This window comes from Macrotis lagotis, chromosome 3 (assembly GCF_037893015.1).
Source record: "Macrotis lagotis isolate mMagLag1 chromosome 3, bilby.v1.9.chrom.fasta, whole genome shotgun sequence".
Classification (NCBI taxonomy): Eukaryota; Metazoa; Chordata; class Mammalia; order Peramelemorphia; family Peramelidae; genus Macrotis; species Macrotis lagotis.
Genome location: NC_133660.1, coordinates 177530828 through 177547058, shown reverse-complemented (window position 1 = coordinate 177547058; position 16231 = coordinate 177530828). Strand labels below are relative to the sequence as shown.

At 37.9% G+C, this 16231-nt stretch overlaps 1 long non-coding RNA gene across 1 annotated transcript in view; it reads right to left on the bottom strand.

The window, feature by feature from the left end:
• Positions 1 to 15881, bottom strand: part of LOC141518015 (uncharacterized) — a 78148-nt gene extending 62267 nt beyond the window's left edge. Inside the window, exon 1 of the long non-coding RNA XR_012477057.1 lies at positions 15771 to 15881. This is a non-coding gene — a long non-coding RNA (uncharacterized LOC141518015). The remainder of the gene's footprint in view (positions 1 to 15770) is intronic.
• Positions 15882 to 16231: the final 350 nt, after the last annotated feature.

Here is a 16231-nt window from a genome sequence, read left to right as displayed (position 1 = left end):
CCCTCTAGCCTGACTCTTGGGTAGTGGATTTAGCCAGGCAAACTTGTGCCAGGATCCCCTAGGGTGATTCCTTTTTTGAGCGTGGTCCTTAAGATAGACTTGTCTGAACTTGGAGGTAATCTTATGAGTTCCAAAAGTCCAGAGGTCCTGGGTTCAATGGAAGAAATGGTGGTTGGGAAAATGGCTGAGCTTGATGTTCAGGGGGAAATTTAAATTTGATTTCAAGTGACAGGGCAGAGTCAAGGCAAAAACTATCTTATCAGCAATCCAACAAGCTACTTCATGTTCTGATGGAGTTTTAAGTATCATCTTCCCAGCAGTTACCAAGGATTATAAATTACTGAATCCTATTCTGTTTACTTGAATTTAGGAATAAACTTTGGTTAATTGTCCTTGCTTGTGTGTAGGGAAAAAACTACTTGTCTCGCATTGGAATCATGTCATATTTGAATGCCTTTTTTTTTAAACTCTCCAAATTTTGGGGAGGTACTGGGTTTGAGCCATAAGCTGAAAACTTCCCCAAAGGTGCTGGACTAGTGGTCTTAAAAAGCCAATGAATGTAAAAAAGGGATTCCCCATATTAGTATTCTCCCAAGACTAAACTTGGTTCAACTGCACACCTGGGATCAGAACAGACATTAGCACAACCCTCTGACCCCTGTGGTCACCAATCAGAAATCCTCAAGGTTAGATAAGTATAATACTTTTATTTTTTAAAAAAGAACCTGCCTTTTTCTGAGATCAGGGCAGAGTTATTGCCATTCTTCCTACATACTAGTCTACATTTAATTTTGGATATCTGAAAGATGTCTCCAAAAACATTAATGAAAGAATTTATTCTTAAAAAGGTCTTGTAAAAGAAATAGGATGAAGTAATGTATATTGAAGAAAGCAGAGTCAAGAGAAAAATATACAAAATGACTGCACTAAGGTAAATATAAGGAGTAGAATAAATGAATGAATGAATGAATGAGTGAAAGCAGTGAACCTCATTGAATTTCGATAAACACTCTTGTCCCTAGTGACCTATTTATTAGGGAGATATGCCTTCATCTTTCCAGTAGTGGTAACCACTGTTGCAGAATGCAGTATACCCTCTTTGTCTGGTACCTGTGTAAGCCTTTCCTGCCTCCTTCCATTCCTCTAATTAGCTCTACTTATATTTTTATCTTTGTTAGAAGAAAAGGTTCAAATGGATAGGAAGAAGAATCAAGATAATGTGTAGAAAAATGGCAACAATAAATCTTTTTTAGGGGGAAAAACAATTTATTTTTTAGCTTAAGAGCATGCAAACTGAGTCAATAAACAGAAAATAGAGTCAAGTCTACATACATTTTTGCTGAGGCAAGCAGGGATGTTGCCTGGATAAGTTAAACCACAGATAACCAAATCCACAGCCTCATAGAATCGGTTTTTAACCTCCTTCCCCAGAGAGGGGACTGTAAGAGCTTGCTAACAAACCACTCACAGGACGCAGATGAGTCTCAGCTGCCCACCCCTGCTTTGTGGAGGTGATCATGAGAACATGAGGGAATGAACCCCGGCAGGCTGCAGAAAAACTGACCCTGCAGGAGTGGACCAAGCCATCACCTAGTTCTGAGGGTCAGGCTTCAGATGCTGCACCAGGAGAACAGAGTTGCTGCTCCTGGGGCCTGAGAGAACAGAGATTGTTGCCCCATGGGACCCGAAGCTTTGAATGGTTTTCCCTAGGAAAGGGAATCATCGAGAATGCTGCACATAAGAACATCCACATCTAATAGGCTATTTAGCTTCCACTGTGTGTTGACTCTCTGTTCACAAGGGAGTGACTTCTGTTTAATGAAGTGACACAGGTTTTCCCAGAACAATATATTTTACTATCTTCCTGTGACACCTGTACTTGCACCTGTGGCCTGTATTTACCTTCAGGAGCAAGAATTCTGAGATTGTCAGAAGTGTGCAGCTGCCGGTGTGATTTTGGCTTGCTCCTTCCCACCTGCCTCTTTGGTTGTTTCTTTTTAATTTTGTCCCAATACTCTTTTCCTTCCTTACCAAACCATAAAATTATAGAATCTACAGCAAAGATACTTAACCTGGTTTGTGTCACAGATTCTTTGGGATTTCAGTCTGATGAAACCTATGGATGCCTTCTTGGAATAAGGTTTCTAAATGAATAAAATGCATAAGATTATGAAGAAAATCAATCATATTGAAATAGTTATCAAAATATTGTTTTAAAACCTTCATGGATCCCAGATTTAGAACCCATTTTTTTTTTAGGTTTTTGCAAGGCAGATGGGGTTAAGTGGCTTGCCCAAGGCCACACAGCTAGGTCATTATTAAGTATCTGGGACCGGATTTGAACCCAGGTACTCCTGACTCCAAGGCTGGTGCTTTATCCACTATGCCACCTAGCCACCCCAAGAACCCATTTTTTAAGGCTCCAGAGATCATACAGTCTCATCCCCTTGGTTTTAGAGATGGACTATATTCCATTTATATAGCAACTTAAGTATTTCAAAATATTTTGCATGCATTGTTTAATTTCATCTTCAAGCAATCAGGTTCTATTATTGTTCATTTTTTTTAGGTGTTTGCAAGGCAAATGGGGTTAAGTGACTTGCCCAAGGCCACACAGCTAGGCAATTATTAAGTATCTGAGGCTGCATTTGAACTCAGGTACTCCTGACTCCAAGGCTGGTGCTCTATCTACTGAGCCACCTAGTTGCCCCTATTATTGTTCATTTTAAAGGTTGAAGAAACTGAGGCTCAGAGGTGGTAAAAGATTGAGTCAGAATTTGAAACCAGATGCTCTGGCTCCAAATCCAGGATTTTTATTATTATTTCTCTTTGCAGACACTTTAAGAAAGGTTTGCAAGTTGACTAATTGATTATAAGATTTTATTCCTAAGCACCACTTTTTTTAAACCCAAGAGTTATATTACAGGTATGTTAAAAAAAAAAAAAAGCTTTCCAACTCTTTTTTTGTAGTGGCAAAGAATAATTGACAGGATGCCTCAAGTGGGGAATGGCTGAACAAGTTATGGTATATGAATGTGATGGAAAACTATTGTTCTGTAAGGAATCATGAATGACTGAACTTTAATTTTTTTTTTTTGCATTGCAATAGGGTTAAGTGACTTGCCTAAGGCCACACAGCTAGGCAAGTATTAAGTATCTGAGGCCACATTTGAACTCAGGTCCTCCTGACTCCAGGGCCGGTGCTCTATCCATTAGAGTGCACCACCTAGACACTCTACTGACTGAACTTTAGAAAAGCATGGAAAGGGACAGCTAGATGGCATAGTGGATAAAGCCCCGGCCTTGGAGTCAGGAGGACCTGGGTTCAGATCAGGTCTCAGATACTTAATACTTACCTAGCTGTGTGGCCTTGGGCAAGCCACTTAACCCCGTTTGCCTTGCAAAAAACCTAAAAAAAAACAAAAACAAAAAGAAAAGCATGGAAAGACTTGTAAGAGTTGTTGCTGAAGTGAGCAGAACCAAGAGAACACTGTGCACATTAGCTGCAACACTATGAGATGATCAACTCTGATGCAGTTCCTCTCAACAGTTCAATGATCAAGGACAGTCCTGAGAGACCTGTTAAGGAAGATGCCATTCACATCCAGAGAACAATTGGATTTGGACATACTATGTTCACTTTAAAAAAAAAACTTCTATTATATTTGTCCTTTCTTTCTCGTGGTCTTTTTATTTTCCCCTTAATGTTAATTCCTCTTTTACAACATGACTAAAATGGTATTAGACATGAATGTACAATGTACAACTTTTATGAGTTTGTTTGCCATTTTGAGGAGGGGGAGGTAAAACTCATAAATTATAGAGAGAACTGGTCTCAGATCTAGAGAGACCTGAGTTCCAGTCCTCCATGTACTAGTTGAGTAACTCTGGGAAAAGTCACTCAATCGGATCCTAAAGACTGAGCAATGAAAAGGAAAGGTCACAACTTCTCAAGGCTCCAGGGAACTTTGCAGGTGCTGACCTGCCCAGGTGGAGAGAGTCTTCCATATAACCATAGTCCCAGGGCTCCCTCTCCCTTCTCCCCTCCAGTTTAGAAGCTGTGAATGGGGGGAAGCGGGGAGAGGTTATCAAACTATAAAACCTGAATAACTCACAATTCCTTCCTCTTTTGGAAGGCTATTCACCCATAGTGGTGTGGGCTGCCTCCCCTTCTCAAGCTTAGAGAACAGAGCAGTTGCAAATGGAGATTTGGCTCTTACTACTTCCTACCTGTGTGTCCTTGGGCCAATTGCTTAAATTGTTCCCACAGTAATAACAGCTGATATTTTTTATAAGCTTTACTTATGTTTTGTAAAGTGCTTTCCTTAGATCGTATCATTTAAGCCTCAGTACAACCCTGAGAGCCAAGTATTAAAGATATTTTCCAGGTGAGGACATTGATGTTCAAAAAGTTAGTCACTTGCCCTTGGTCAGTGAATCCAAATCTCTTCTGAACTCAAGTTCATCTTGGCCACCACACCATGGACCTTTATAACCTCCTTTGCAAAGGAGGGGATTAGATCAGATCATCTCAAGAGACCTTCTTACTCCTAAATTCTATGATTTCATGAGTTTTCTCAGAGCTTCCTGGGGGAAGTGTGGGTCTGGAATGATCCACATGAAGTAGAGTGAGAAAGCTGAGAGAGTTCACTAGAAGTCCTGCTTTTTGCCAGTCTTTTAATTGATAAAGTTAGTGTTTGCCTAGAACAAAGATTTTTAACCTTTTCTGGATCATGGAAGACTGGTGACACCTATAAACCCCTTCTCAGAATAATGTTTTTAAATGCATAAGATATATAAATACATATATTATAAATGAAATAAGTTGCAATTATATTTCAATAGTCTATAATTCACACAAGCAATCTAACATTTGGCTTAATCATAATAGCAATTGCAAAATAGTGGGGAGTGTAAATGATATTTTAAGATATCTACAACAACTACACAGTAGTGTGATATGAAAATATTTGTTATTTCTATTGGTGACAGACTCACAGATGCTGCTAATACTATTGTGAGTTGTCTAGATTCATATTGGAAAGAAATGCTTGATTTCAGTGAGAGTTTAGCAAAAATAAAGATGTAATTCCATCCAATTTGGTGGTTCCTTCCTCAGACCCCTTAATGATCTGAAGACCCCCAGATTAGGGACCCTTGATTCTCTCCCTCTTTCTTTTAATGTTATTGCTACTTCAGGTTTGGAGTTATGGAAAGGATTTTAAGGATTTATTTAATAACAGTTTTAAAATTTGGAGCTTCAAGAAGCTACTTGGGACAAAGTACAAGATTCTGTAAAACTAAAACTCAAATAAACTGGACATTATTAAAATGTCGAATAATAGTGGATTTTGCCATTATATTTTCATGCTTAATCTATGCATATAGCCACTCATCTAGGGCAAGTTATAATCTACTCTTGGAGTGGGGAAGATGTGATTTTGTTCATTTGACTGCCTGAAGGAGAGCAAGCTGGTGAATGTTTACATACTTGCCCAACTTTTTTGTCCTTATTTTTTTAAAGTTGATTAATAACTGCCTGGTACAAATGTATAAACAATTCTCAGGGTTATTTGGAACAACTTTGAAATGATATTTTTTGCGTTAGCCTCTAAATGATCAGTGTTGCTTCCAGCATATTGCAACTGAGAACTTTAGGTTTCCTCTTCTCTACGTGTTTCCTGTTTGTAAATTTAAACTCCTGGAGGGGAGGAATTGGGTCATAGTTCATCTCTCAATCTCCCCTAAAACCCAGCATAAAACCTGCCAAATTAATCTTTATTGATCTGAATTAAATGACAAATTTAGGAACCTCTTCACAATTCTGCAGTTGTGAAATTACAGAATCAGATAGTGACTTCAAAAAGATCAAAGAAAGAAGCAAAGGGCTCACATACATATAAAAACATTTATAGTGGCTCTCTCTGTAGTGACAAACTGTAGTCTGGGAGTCCTCAGTACTCAATGATTCTCTTAATCTTTTATACAAAACATGGAAGCAGCCTAACAATTAGAAATGCCAAGAGGTTTCCAACATGAGCCCTCCATCAATCATCATAGTTACTAAAAAATGTTTGTTGATTGGCAGACTATGCATTTGAGAGCATTTTTGTATGGAATGGACTAGAGTGGCCTCTGAGGATCCTTTCTAATTCTGAGATTCTGCAAAAATCATTTTGAACCCTAGACCTGTGGCTCTCATGAAAAAGGATTTAGAGGTAGAAGGGACCTTAGCGATCTACCAAGAACCTTTGTGATGGACAAGGTCAACTAGCAAGATTGGGATTCCAGGTTCAGTGCTCCTTTATTTTTTAAATGTTTTTTAATGGATATTTTTTATTTTTTACATTACAAAAATTTCTCCCAGGATCTTAACCCTCCCCACTCTCTCCTCTAAAGGAAACAGTTCTTTGTAAAACAGTTTCTTGATGAATATGCTAGTTTCTCTCACTTTGTAGTTCTAGTAGTAGCAGCAGCAGCAGTAGTAAATGCATTTATTAATGTACTAAGTGCCAGGGATTGGTTGGTTGGTTCTTGTCCCTCATTATCAAAGAAGACCAAATTAACTAAGTGAAGCATGCAGATATTCATCCATGTTGTTTGTTCTTGAAAAGGACCATATTTGAGGGAGGGATGTGCAATCTTCAGCCTCATTTTCTCCTCCTGAATCATCTGGATCCAGTGGTCAGATATTGATAGGATTTCTGGAGATGGCCCTGGTTCCATTGGGAGACCTTAGTTTAAGAAGGACAAGGTCTTACAATGCATCCAGGGTCATCTCAATCATCCTGTCCTCTTTAAGAATGAAGGGCAAATTACCCAATTGACAAATGGTCAAAGGACATCACTATATTGGAGACAAATTACAGTATGTCCAACTATGGCTAATCAGACCAATATGAGCTTGGAATGCTCTACCACAACTCGGGCACAAATTGTCCTTGTGAACATTTGGTGTGGATTCTCTCAGTTTGCCCCTTTCACATTTCCTTAGAGCTGCTTCCATTCTGCCTTGCTAATAGAGCATCTTATCCTCTCTGATGAGGGTACACCATGCTAAGCCGTCTCTCCCATGCTGCACAATCAAATCCAAAGTCCTTAAGGGAGACCTTGAGAGTATCTTTGTATCACTTTTTCTGACTCTTGTGAGCACTTATCCTGTGTGAGTTCTCCATAAAATATTCTTTTTGGCAAGCATTCATTTGGCATTTGAATAATGTGACTATCCCATCAGAGTAGAACTCTCTGTAGCAGAGTTTGGATGCTTAGCAGTTTAGTTCTAGAAAGGACCTCAGTGTCTAGTATCTTCTCCTGACAGGTGATCTTCAGAATCTTCCTAAGACAATTCCAAAGGAAGTGATTCAGTTTCCTGACATGGTGCTAAGACTGTCCAGGATTCACTAGCATACAACAATGAGGCCAGCATAATCACTCTGTAGACCTTCAGTTTGGTAGTCAGCCTAATATCTCTTCTCTCCCACATTTTCCTTGGAGCCTCTCAAACCCTGAGTTAGTTCTAGCAATGCATTTATCAACCTCATCATCAATGTGTACCTCCCTGGAAAGTATATAGTCAAGGTAAGTGAACTTATCCACAGTATTCAAAACTCCTCCATTTGCTGTAATAGATGGTTCCATACACAAATGGTGATGGAGCTCCTGGGTTTTCTAGGTGTTAATTGTTAGATCAAAATTAGCACAAGCAACAGAGAATCCATCCATACTTTATTGCATTTGAGTTTCAGAGGCTGCATTGAGTACACAATTATTTGCAAACCGAAGATCATGCACCAACCCTCTCTCCACTTTAGACTTGGCTGCAGCTTTTTCCAGATGAATTTACCATTAGTGTGGTAGCTGACCTTGAAAATATATTTGTCCTCAGTGAAGGCATTTGATAATATGGCTAAAAACATCATGCTAAAAACATGAGAACAAGGTCACAGCCTTGTTTTGCTCCAAATACAAATATAAAAGAAAAAAGAAAAGAAAGGCAGTCTCTTCCTCAAAGAGTTTATAATCTAATGGATTTAGAAGACACTCAAAGCTGAAAAGATGGGAGGAGGAAAGGTGGAAAGGGGGGTGGGGTATGGAGAAGTCAAAGAAGTCCCAAATGAATGCTGCCATGTAGGAAATGAGAACATGTCAGGTATCATTAAACAGTTTTGGTTCCTTCTGGAATCCTCAGATATGTCTTTCTCGTTAAGGGATCGTAGTGGTGCCTTCCTCTTTATACCTCCTTGTTTTCTGACCAAGGAAAGGCTAACCCTCCCTCTCTCAATAAACAAAAACCAACTTTCGTTGCCACCAAAGGTAAAAAGCACAAGAACTATTTCCTGTTTTTCAAAAAACACAGTTTAACTAAGTGAAGCATGCAGATATTCATCCATGTTGTTTGTTCTTGAAAAGGACCATATTTGAGGGAGGGATGTGCAATCTTCAACCTCATTTTCTCCTCCTGAATCATCTGGATCCAGTGGTCAGATATTGATAGGATTTCTGGAGATGGCCCTGGTTCCATTGGGAGACCTTAGTTTAAGAAGGACAAGGTCTTACAATGCATCCAGGGTCATCTCAATCATCCTGTCCTCTTTAAGAATGAAGGGCAAATTACCCAATTGACAAATGGTCAAAGGATATGCAGAGGCAATTTACAGGTGAGGAAATCAAAATGATCCATAGTCATATGAAATATTGCTTTAAATCATTACTTATTAGAGAAATGCTAATTAAAGCTTCTCTGAGGTACCACCTCATACCTCTCAGACTGGCCAATATGACCGGAAAGGACAATAATCAATGTTGAAAGGGATATAGGAAGTCTGGGACACTAATACATTGTTGAGCTTTTTGGAGAGCATTTTGGAATTATACCCAAAGGGCAACAAAAATGTGCAAACCCTTTGATCCAGCCATACCACTACTGGGTCTATACCCTGAAGAGATTATGGAAAAGAGTAAAAACATCACTTGCACAAAAATATTTATAGCAAAGAATTGGAACTTGAATGTCCATCAGTTGGGGAAATGGCTTAATAAACTGTGTTATGTGTATGTGTGTGTGTGTGTGTGTGTGTGTGTGTGTGTGTGTGTGTGTGTATGATGGAACCCTATTGTTCTATTAGAAACCAGGAAGGAAGCCAATTCAGGGAAGCCTGGAGGGATTTGCATGAATTGATGCTGAGTGAGATGAGAAGAACCAGAAAAACATTGTACACCCTAATGGGGGCGATCATCAACCTTGATGGACTTGCTCATTCCATCAATGCAACAATCAGGGACAATTTGGGACTATCTGAGATGGAGAATACTATCTGTATCCAGAGAAACAACTGTGGAGTTTAAACAAAGACCAAAGACTATTACCTTTAATTTATTTTTTTTTATTTAAAAAAATTTTTTTTAGGTTTTTTTGCAAGGCAATGGGGTTAAGTGGCTTGCCCAAGGCCACCCAGCTAGGTAATTATTAAATGTCTGAGGCTGGATTTGAATTCAAGTACTCCTGACTCCAGGGCCGCTCTATCCACTGTACCACCTAGCCGCCCTCATTACCTTTAATTTTAAAAAAATTTATGTAATTTGCTATCTCTTGTATTTTATTTTTTCCTTTAAGATATGATTTTCCTCTTAACCCATTCAATTTTCATAAATGTATAGCATGGAAACAATGTAAAGACTATCAGACTGCCTTCTGTGGGGGGTGAGGTGGGGAGGGAAGCAAGATTAGGGGGGAAATTATAAAATTCGATAAAAATAAACATAAAAAAAGAAGGAAGGGCAAACACAAATAATGACCTCTGTTCCAACTGGAACTGACCAGTTGGCCAATACAGCTATTCTTTTCTCTCTCTCTCTCTCTCTCTCTCTCTCTCTCTCTCTCTCTCACTCTCTCTCTCTCTCCCACTCTCTCTTTCTCAATCTTGATCTTTCTTCCCCTTCAGTTTTATAGCCCTTTGAACACAGTTCCAAATTGTTCTGCAGAATGGTTGAACCACTGGACTCATTCTTTCACTGGCTGGATCCATTTCTATTTGAGTTTGACTCCACTGTAACATATTTTAATGTCTCTCAAAAACAAAAAAATTATGTTCTGACAGGAAATGACATTATAGATATGCCTTTTCTTAATGTATTTGTGCATAGACTATATTTATTTTAGAACTAAAATCAAAATTATTATAAAACTAGAATAAAAAATAAATAGGAAAAATAGATATAATGAAAACGATGTCAACATTCTATTTTTTAAAAGCCCATTAAACTGGGAAATGGATGAGGAAAGGACATTGACACTGTTTATAACACTTTTCATATAGAAGACCTATTAATTCCCATAATGGGAAGACTAAAACTATCTAAACACTGCCTTAGCTAATTAATACTTGATCTTCTTGCCAAATTGAGATATATGATGGCAGAGGACAATATTTATTTTGAATATAACTTCTTTGTAAGATCTTAAGAAAAAATAGTAGAAGATTCTGAGTATTATTACCTTATGAAACTGTAAGAAATAATATATAGGGGAAATGGTAGAAGATTCTGAGCAATATTACCTTATGAAACCATAAAAAATAATAGATGGGAAAACATATTTTTTAAAAGTTGAAAGAAAGGGGGCAGCTAGATGACACAGTGGATAGAGCACTGGCCTTGGAGTCAGGAGTACCTGAGTTCAAGTCCAGCCTCAGACACTTAATAATTACCTAGCTGTGTGGCCTTGGGCAAGCCACTTTACCCCATTGCCTTGCAAAAAAAAAAGTTGAAAGAAAAACAAATTGATCAAGAGATACAACTAAGCAAAGTCATCCCTTGGGAACAAAAAAGACAATCAATATTCCTTACATCAGAGACAAGCTGCTCTTGCATAGAGTCTAAGAATATGATGTTTTGCTGTCTCATCCTGGAGGAGGCAACTGAACAGTATAAAGGTTGAGCTATGTCCAAACTAGGAAAACTTTCTTTAAGCCAGGGAACTGGTTTTGATGGCAAAGGACATGGCTTCAAATTCCATTTCTGTCATTTATTGTTGGATGATAACCAACAATGGATTTATAGAAATGATTTCATTTGAGCCTTACCACAGTCCTGTGAGGTGGGAACTCATTATTAACCTCATTTTATAGATAAGGAAACTGAAACAGAGAGATATTAAATTACTCTTGTCCATAGTTATGAAATTAGTAAATGTCAGAGGCAGGTCTTGACTGCAAGTACAACATTTACATCTCAGTGTCTTCATTTGTAAAATGAAGGGATTTAAAATTATAACTAAAAAGTTTCCTTCTAAATCCAAATTTATGATCTTTTGATGTAGCTAAGAACAACCAGGGAAGCTTTTATTGGTGGGTGCCTCTGCAGTTCCATCATAAGGAATTTGAATTTTTCCAAAATATTTTTCTCTATATAGTAAGAAATTTATTTAGCAGTTTAAATTTGTACAGTCCTTCCCTCACAACCATCCTGGTTATGGAAGTATAACATTCCAATTTTAGAAATGAGGAAACTACAGGTCCAAAAGGTTAAGGTGACTTGCCCAGAGCCACACAGCTAGTAAACAACAAATCCTTGACTTAGACTCAGGACTTCTATTCCAATTATGTCATATTGCTTGTTTCTTTTCTCACAAACAATTCTGTGAGGTAGGTGAGGGCAAGTATTCATAAGATATCCATAGTATATAGAAATGAAGTCAGAGAAGTTTTCTACTTACAGCCTTGTGTGACCTTGGGCAAGGGACTTCCCCCTTCTTACCCTCAATTTCCTCAACTTTATGGATTTTGTGAACTTGTAGGTCTCTCCAACCCTTAAAAATCTCATGATTCTTTTATCTTCATTTGACAGATGAGGGAACTGAGACCCAGAGATTTGATGGGACTTGCCAAGTTCACTCAATCAATAAGAAGGCCTAGAAGTCAAGTTTTCTGACTGAACACTTGAAATAATTTTTTTTTTTAGTTTTTGCAAGGCAATGGGGTTAAGTGGCTTGCCCAAGGCCACACAGCTATGCAATTATTAAGTGTCTGAGGCAGAATTTGAACTCAGTTACTCCTGACTCCAGGGCTGGGGCTCTATCCACTGTGCCACCTAGCTACCCCGAAATAATTTTTTCTTTAAAATTTAACAATTACCATTATATTATTATTCCATTTTACTAACTCATACTTTATTTTTCTTCCTTAAGGATATGATTTCTCTGTTGTCACAGTCAACTGAGATCAATGTATAACATGGAACCAATGTAAAGACTAACAGAATGCCTTCTGCAGGGGGTGGAGGGAAGGAAGCAAGAATGGGGGGGGGGGGGAATTGTAAAACTCAAAATAAATAAAATCTTTCTAAAAAAATTTAACAATTACCAACAAAAATGAAATTCCATTTTACAAAGAACATGAAAGAGAATTGTATAAGATACAATTAGTTTTTTGAAAAATACTTTAAATTTAATAGGTAGAAACAAATTGCCATTTGTATGCCCTTCTGTACTTCCTTTAGCTTTCTTTTGTGATTTTCTTTAAGTTTTTGATGCTTCTTTCTTCCTCTTTTTTTTGCCTTTCTATCATTCCTTACCAATTCATTCTTTTCTCTTTCCCCTTTATAATAAATAAGTAATAATCGACTTTTAAGAAGCAGGGATAAGAATAACATCTGCCTCCCTTAGTTGTTGGGAGGACCAGCTGAAATTATAATTGGCTTAGTGCAGTGGTTTGGTTGTACTAAGAAAACACTATATAAAATGTTAGTTACTATTATTATTATTATTATTATTATCATTAGGGAAAAACAAATGAACACACCAGTCATCTCTGAAAATATTTTTGTCATTCAGGTATCTCATCATGAAGTCTTCTGAAGTCTAGATGGTTGTTGCTACAGTGTTGAAAATCTTTCTAAGTTGTCTTCCTTTATTTCATCACCTAAATTGTTCCCTTGGTTCTACTCATTTTACTCTTGTGCACACTTTCCAGTAAATCATTTTCTGCCTCCAGTTTTAGGCTATTTTAGACAGCACCTATCCCTAAGGATTTCTTTCTCTAGCCAATCTGGAGAAATTCCTGAGATAACAGGCTTCTGAAATCCACTCTGCTCCCCCTAGCTAATGACTAGATTTTCTCACTTGTCCATCATGTTTTTTCTTAATAGTATTTTTTCATTTACATGTAAAGATAGTTTTCAACATTCAGTTTTTTCAACATTCATTTTTTAAAAGATTTTGATTACCAAATTTTTCTCCCTTCCCTTTCCTCCCTCCTTCCTAAGACGGCAAGCAATATGATATAGGTTATAAATGTATAATCACATCATTTTTTAAAAAGCCTAACAACAAACCAAAATAATAGATTTCCTATTCAATACATTGACCAACCAAGGTTTTGTAAGCAGATATTAATTAAAGAAATGTTTATGCCCTTGAGGAGTCTGCTTGCCCAAGCAGATATACTAATGAAACCACATAAGATGCCCATCAGTAAAAAGGCAATCAGAAAACACAAAAGATAAAACTACCATTTAGGGGGCAGGGAGTCAAAAGCATCCAACTCTTCACTCGTATTTTCTCTCTGTCACCCCGCCCCTCCATACACACACGCGCACGCACACACACATTTTATTGTGATCTTCATTATTAAAACTGCTATTTTTTGGGAGGGTTTTCTTTTCCTCTGCCAAGGAGTTTGACTAGATTAATCCAGAGTGGTTTACAAGTTTTCCCCAGGTCCAACCTCAGGCATGGATGGGAGAAATAACCTTATAAAATATATTTGCTGATGATTTGGATTACAAAAACAAATAAACCGAGCTAAAGGGCAGGGCAAGGTGAAGAAACAGACTTCCTGGAGTTTCATCAGGCCAGGTGAGGCTGTCTCTGCTTAATCATCTTCACTCCTGGCCTGAATATGTACCTGAGATCTTAAGGGCTATGCTGATGGAGCTCGGACATTGGCATTTTCAGCCAAACCAAAAAGGCTTTGAAATCTTGATGCTCAGGAATGAGCTCTGTCTTTATGTCTAAGGGCCAGCCTAGGGAAGGTAGCTGAGGTTTATCACCAAAAGGTTGGACACCAGGTAAGACTTTGTTTTGGCCATAGCAATACCAGCAGATTATGTGCTAAGGTTTGCTATCTGCATTGGTGAAGGTAGTACTTACCTTAATGAAATTACAGATAATTAATAGGATTGAAATAAATTCCTTAGGGATTTAGAAAAATCATGGTAATCTGGACTTTCATACTAGATGTAGGTTTGGAGAGGATGAAGTGCAAAGAATAGAGTACACAAACATCCTGCCCTCAAAAAGCTTACAATTCAAAGTTAATCATCTATTAAATGTCATCTTAGATTAAGAGTTAGGGAAACAAAGGTACAAAATGATGATGGGAGGCATTGTATCACATGAAGAGCACTGGTTATAGAATCAGAGGATCTGGGTTCAAATCCTACCTAGAGGTAGGATTTTCTACATGTATGACCTTAGGATAACACAATCTGTTTGGGTCTTGATTTCTTCATATACAAACTGAAGGTTAGTCTGACAGTCTCAGAGGAAGATGATCTGTGATTCTAGGAAATTCCAAAAAATATGTAGAGTAAGAACACTCCTAGCTCTCAAGAGGTTTACAATCTACCAGGACTCATAGAACTGGGACATAAATTGCAAAGGCAGGTAAGTGAAAGGGAGGAATTCTATTAAAAAATGACTATGAATCATTAATGAGAAATCAGAGAATTAGAGCCCAAGGTCATCATCAAATTGCAACCTCTTATAGAGAGAAACCTGAGATGAGAGGGGCTTTGTAGGATTATACCTCAGACATGTCTGGGGAAGGATTTGAACTCAGATCTTCATGACTGCATGTCTAACACTCTATCCTTTAGACCAGAACCAGGTCAAATAATGTGGTCTGTGGATCCCCTGCATCCCCTGAATCATATTAAAATATAATGAAGAAAAATCAGTGAAACTATAATAAAACAGATAATGTTAAATTTTAAAATGTAAGTCAATGTGTGCTCCATTGGGATCTCTATGTGTGGATTAGTGGTATTCTTTTCTATTTAAAGTTGACCCCATTGCTTTAAGTCACCCTGCCTGGTGAAGGTCTGTATCTTTCTAACTGGGAAGAATCATAGAAAGCTTTGCAGATAAAATAGGCCCTGAGGTAAGGCTTTCATGAGACCTTTCATCAGGGTTGGGCAACTGGAGAAGGGTGAGAAGGTGTGGATGGAAAGGGAAAATGTTGTTTTGGGGAAGAAGGATGAGGATGGAGGTAGGGGTCAGCTATTTCAGTGGCATAGGAAAATGTAGATTAAGCCCTGTAGTCTATACCTTCAAGTTCCATTTATTGAAGAAACTGAGGTAGAAAAAATTTTTCTCAAAGTAAAAAAATGGGACAATCCAATGAAAATTTGGAGCTAATATACATAATCAGTTAAACTTGTTCCACTGTAATTTTGAAATTCCATATATATATATATATATATATATATATAGAGAGAGAGAGAGAGAGAGAGAGAGAGAGACAGTATATGTATTGTATTCCTAATAAAAGCTATAGTCCTACTCCCTAACTACTTTATTCCCCAGTTTTTAACTCTTTTGGGAAGATGATTTGTGGTTTTGAGAAATGCCTCACATAAAGGTGCTTTTGGTAAGCTTACTCAAGGTTTTATTTTTCAAGCAACAAAAAACCCTAAAGTTACATGGACAGCAGAGAGTTCAGGGAGGGTCTATGCAAGACTTGAAGCAAATATCCCATCTCACTTGTACTCACCCAGTTGAGTTGTAAGTGGCTTATGGAACTCATAAATCAATCATGAGGGACATTCCTGCAACCAGCCAAATCCTCAGGAGAATGAAATCCTGAGGTCCAAATGGAGGGAAAGGTAACATGATTCTTTAGCAACTCCCATCCTCCCTGCCTTGGCCTGTCAGGTTAAATGTGAACCTCTGTGAACTTTCTAGGCAGTTGTTATATTTCTGCTGTTTTCCCTCTTTTCCAATGCAATTTATGGCCATATCGAATATGAGGTTCTAGTGAAATAAATTGGGTCACTGGCTTCATTTAGTCAATGGAGTTTAATTGCCTATGCTTAATCTATAGCCCCTGCCATTTTCTCAGATTAAAAGCTATTGGGGAGCTAAATCTGGGGCCACTCTCTTTTTTTATTACTCTCTTCTATAGCCAGGCTGAAGATTGTTCCCATCTCAGGGTTAAGATTTCAAGTCAATGAT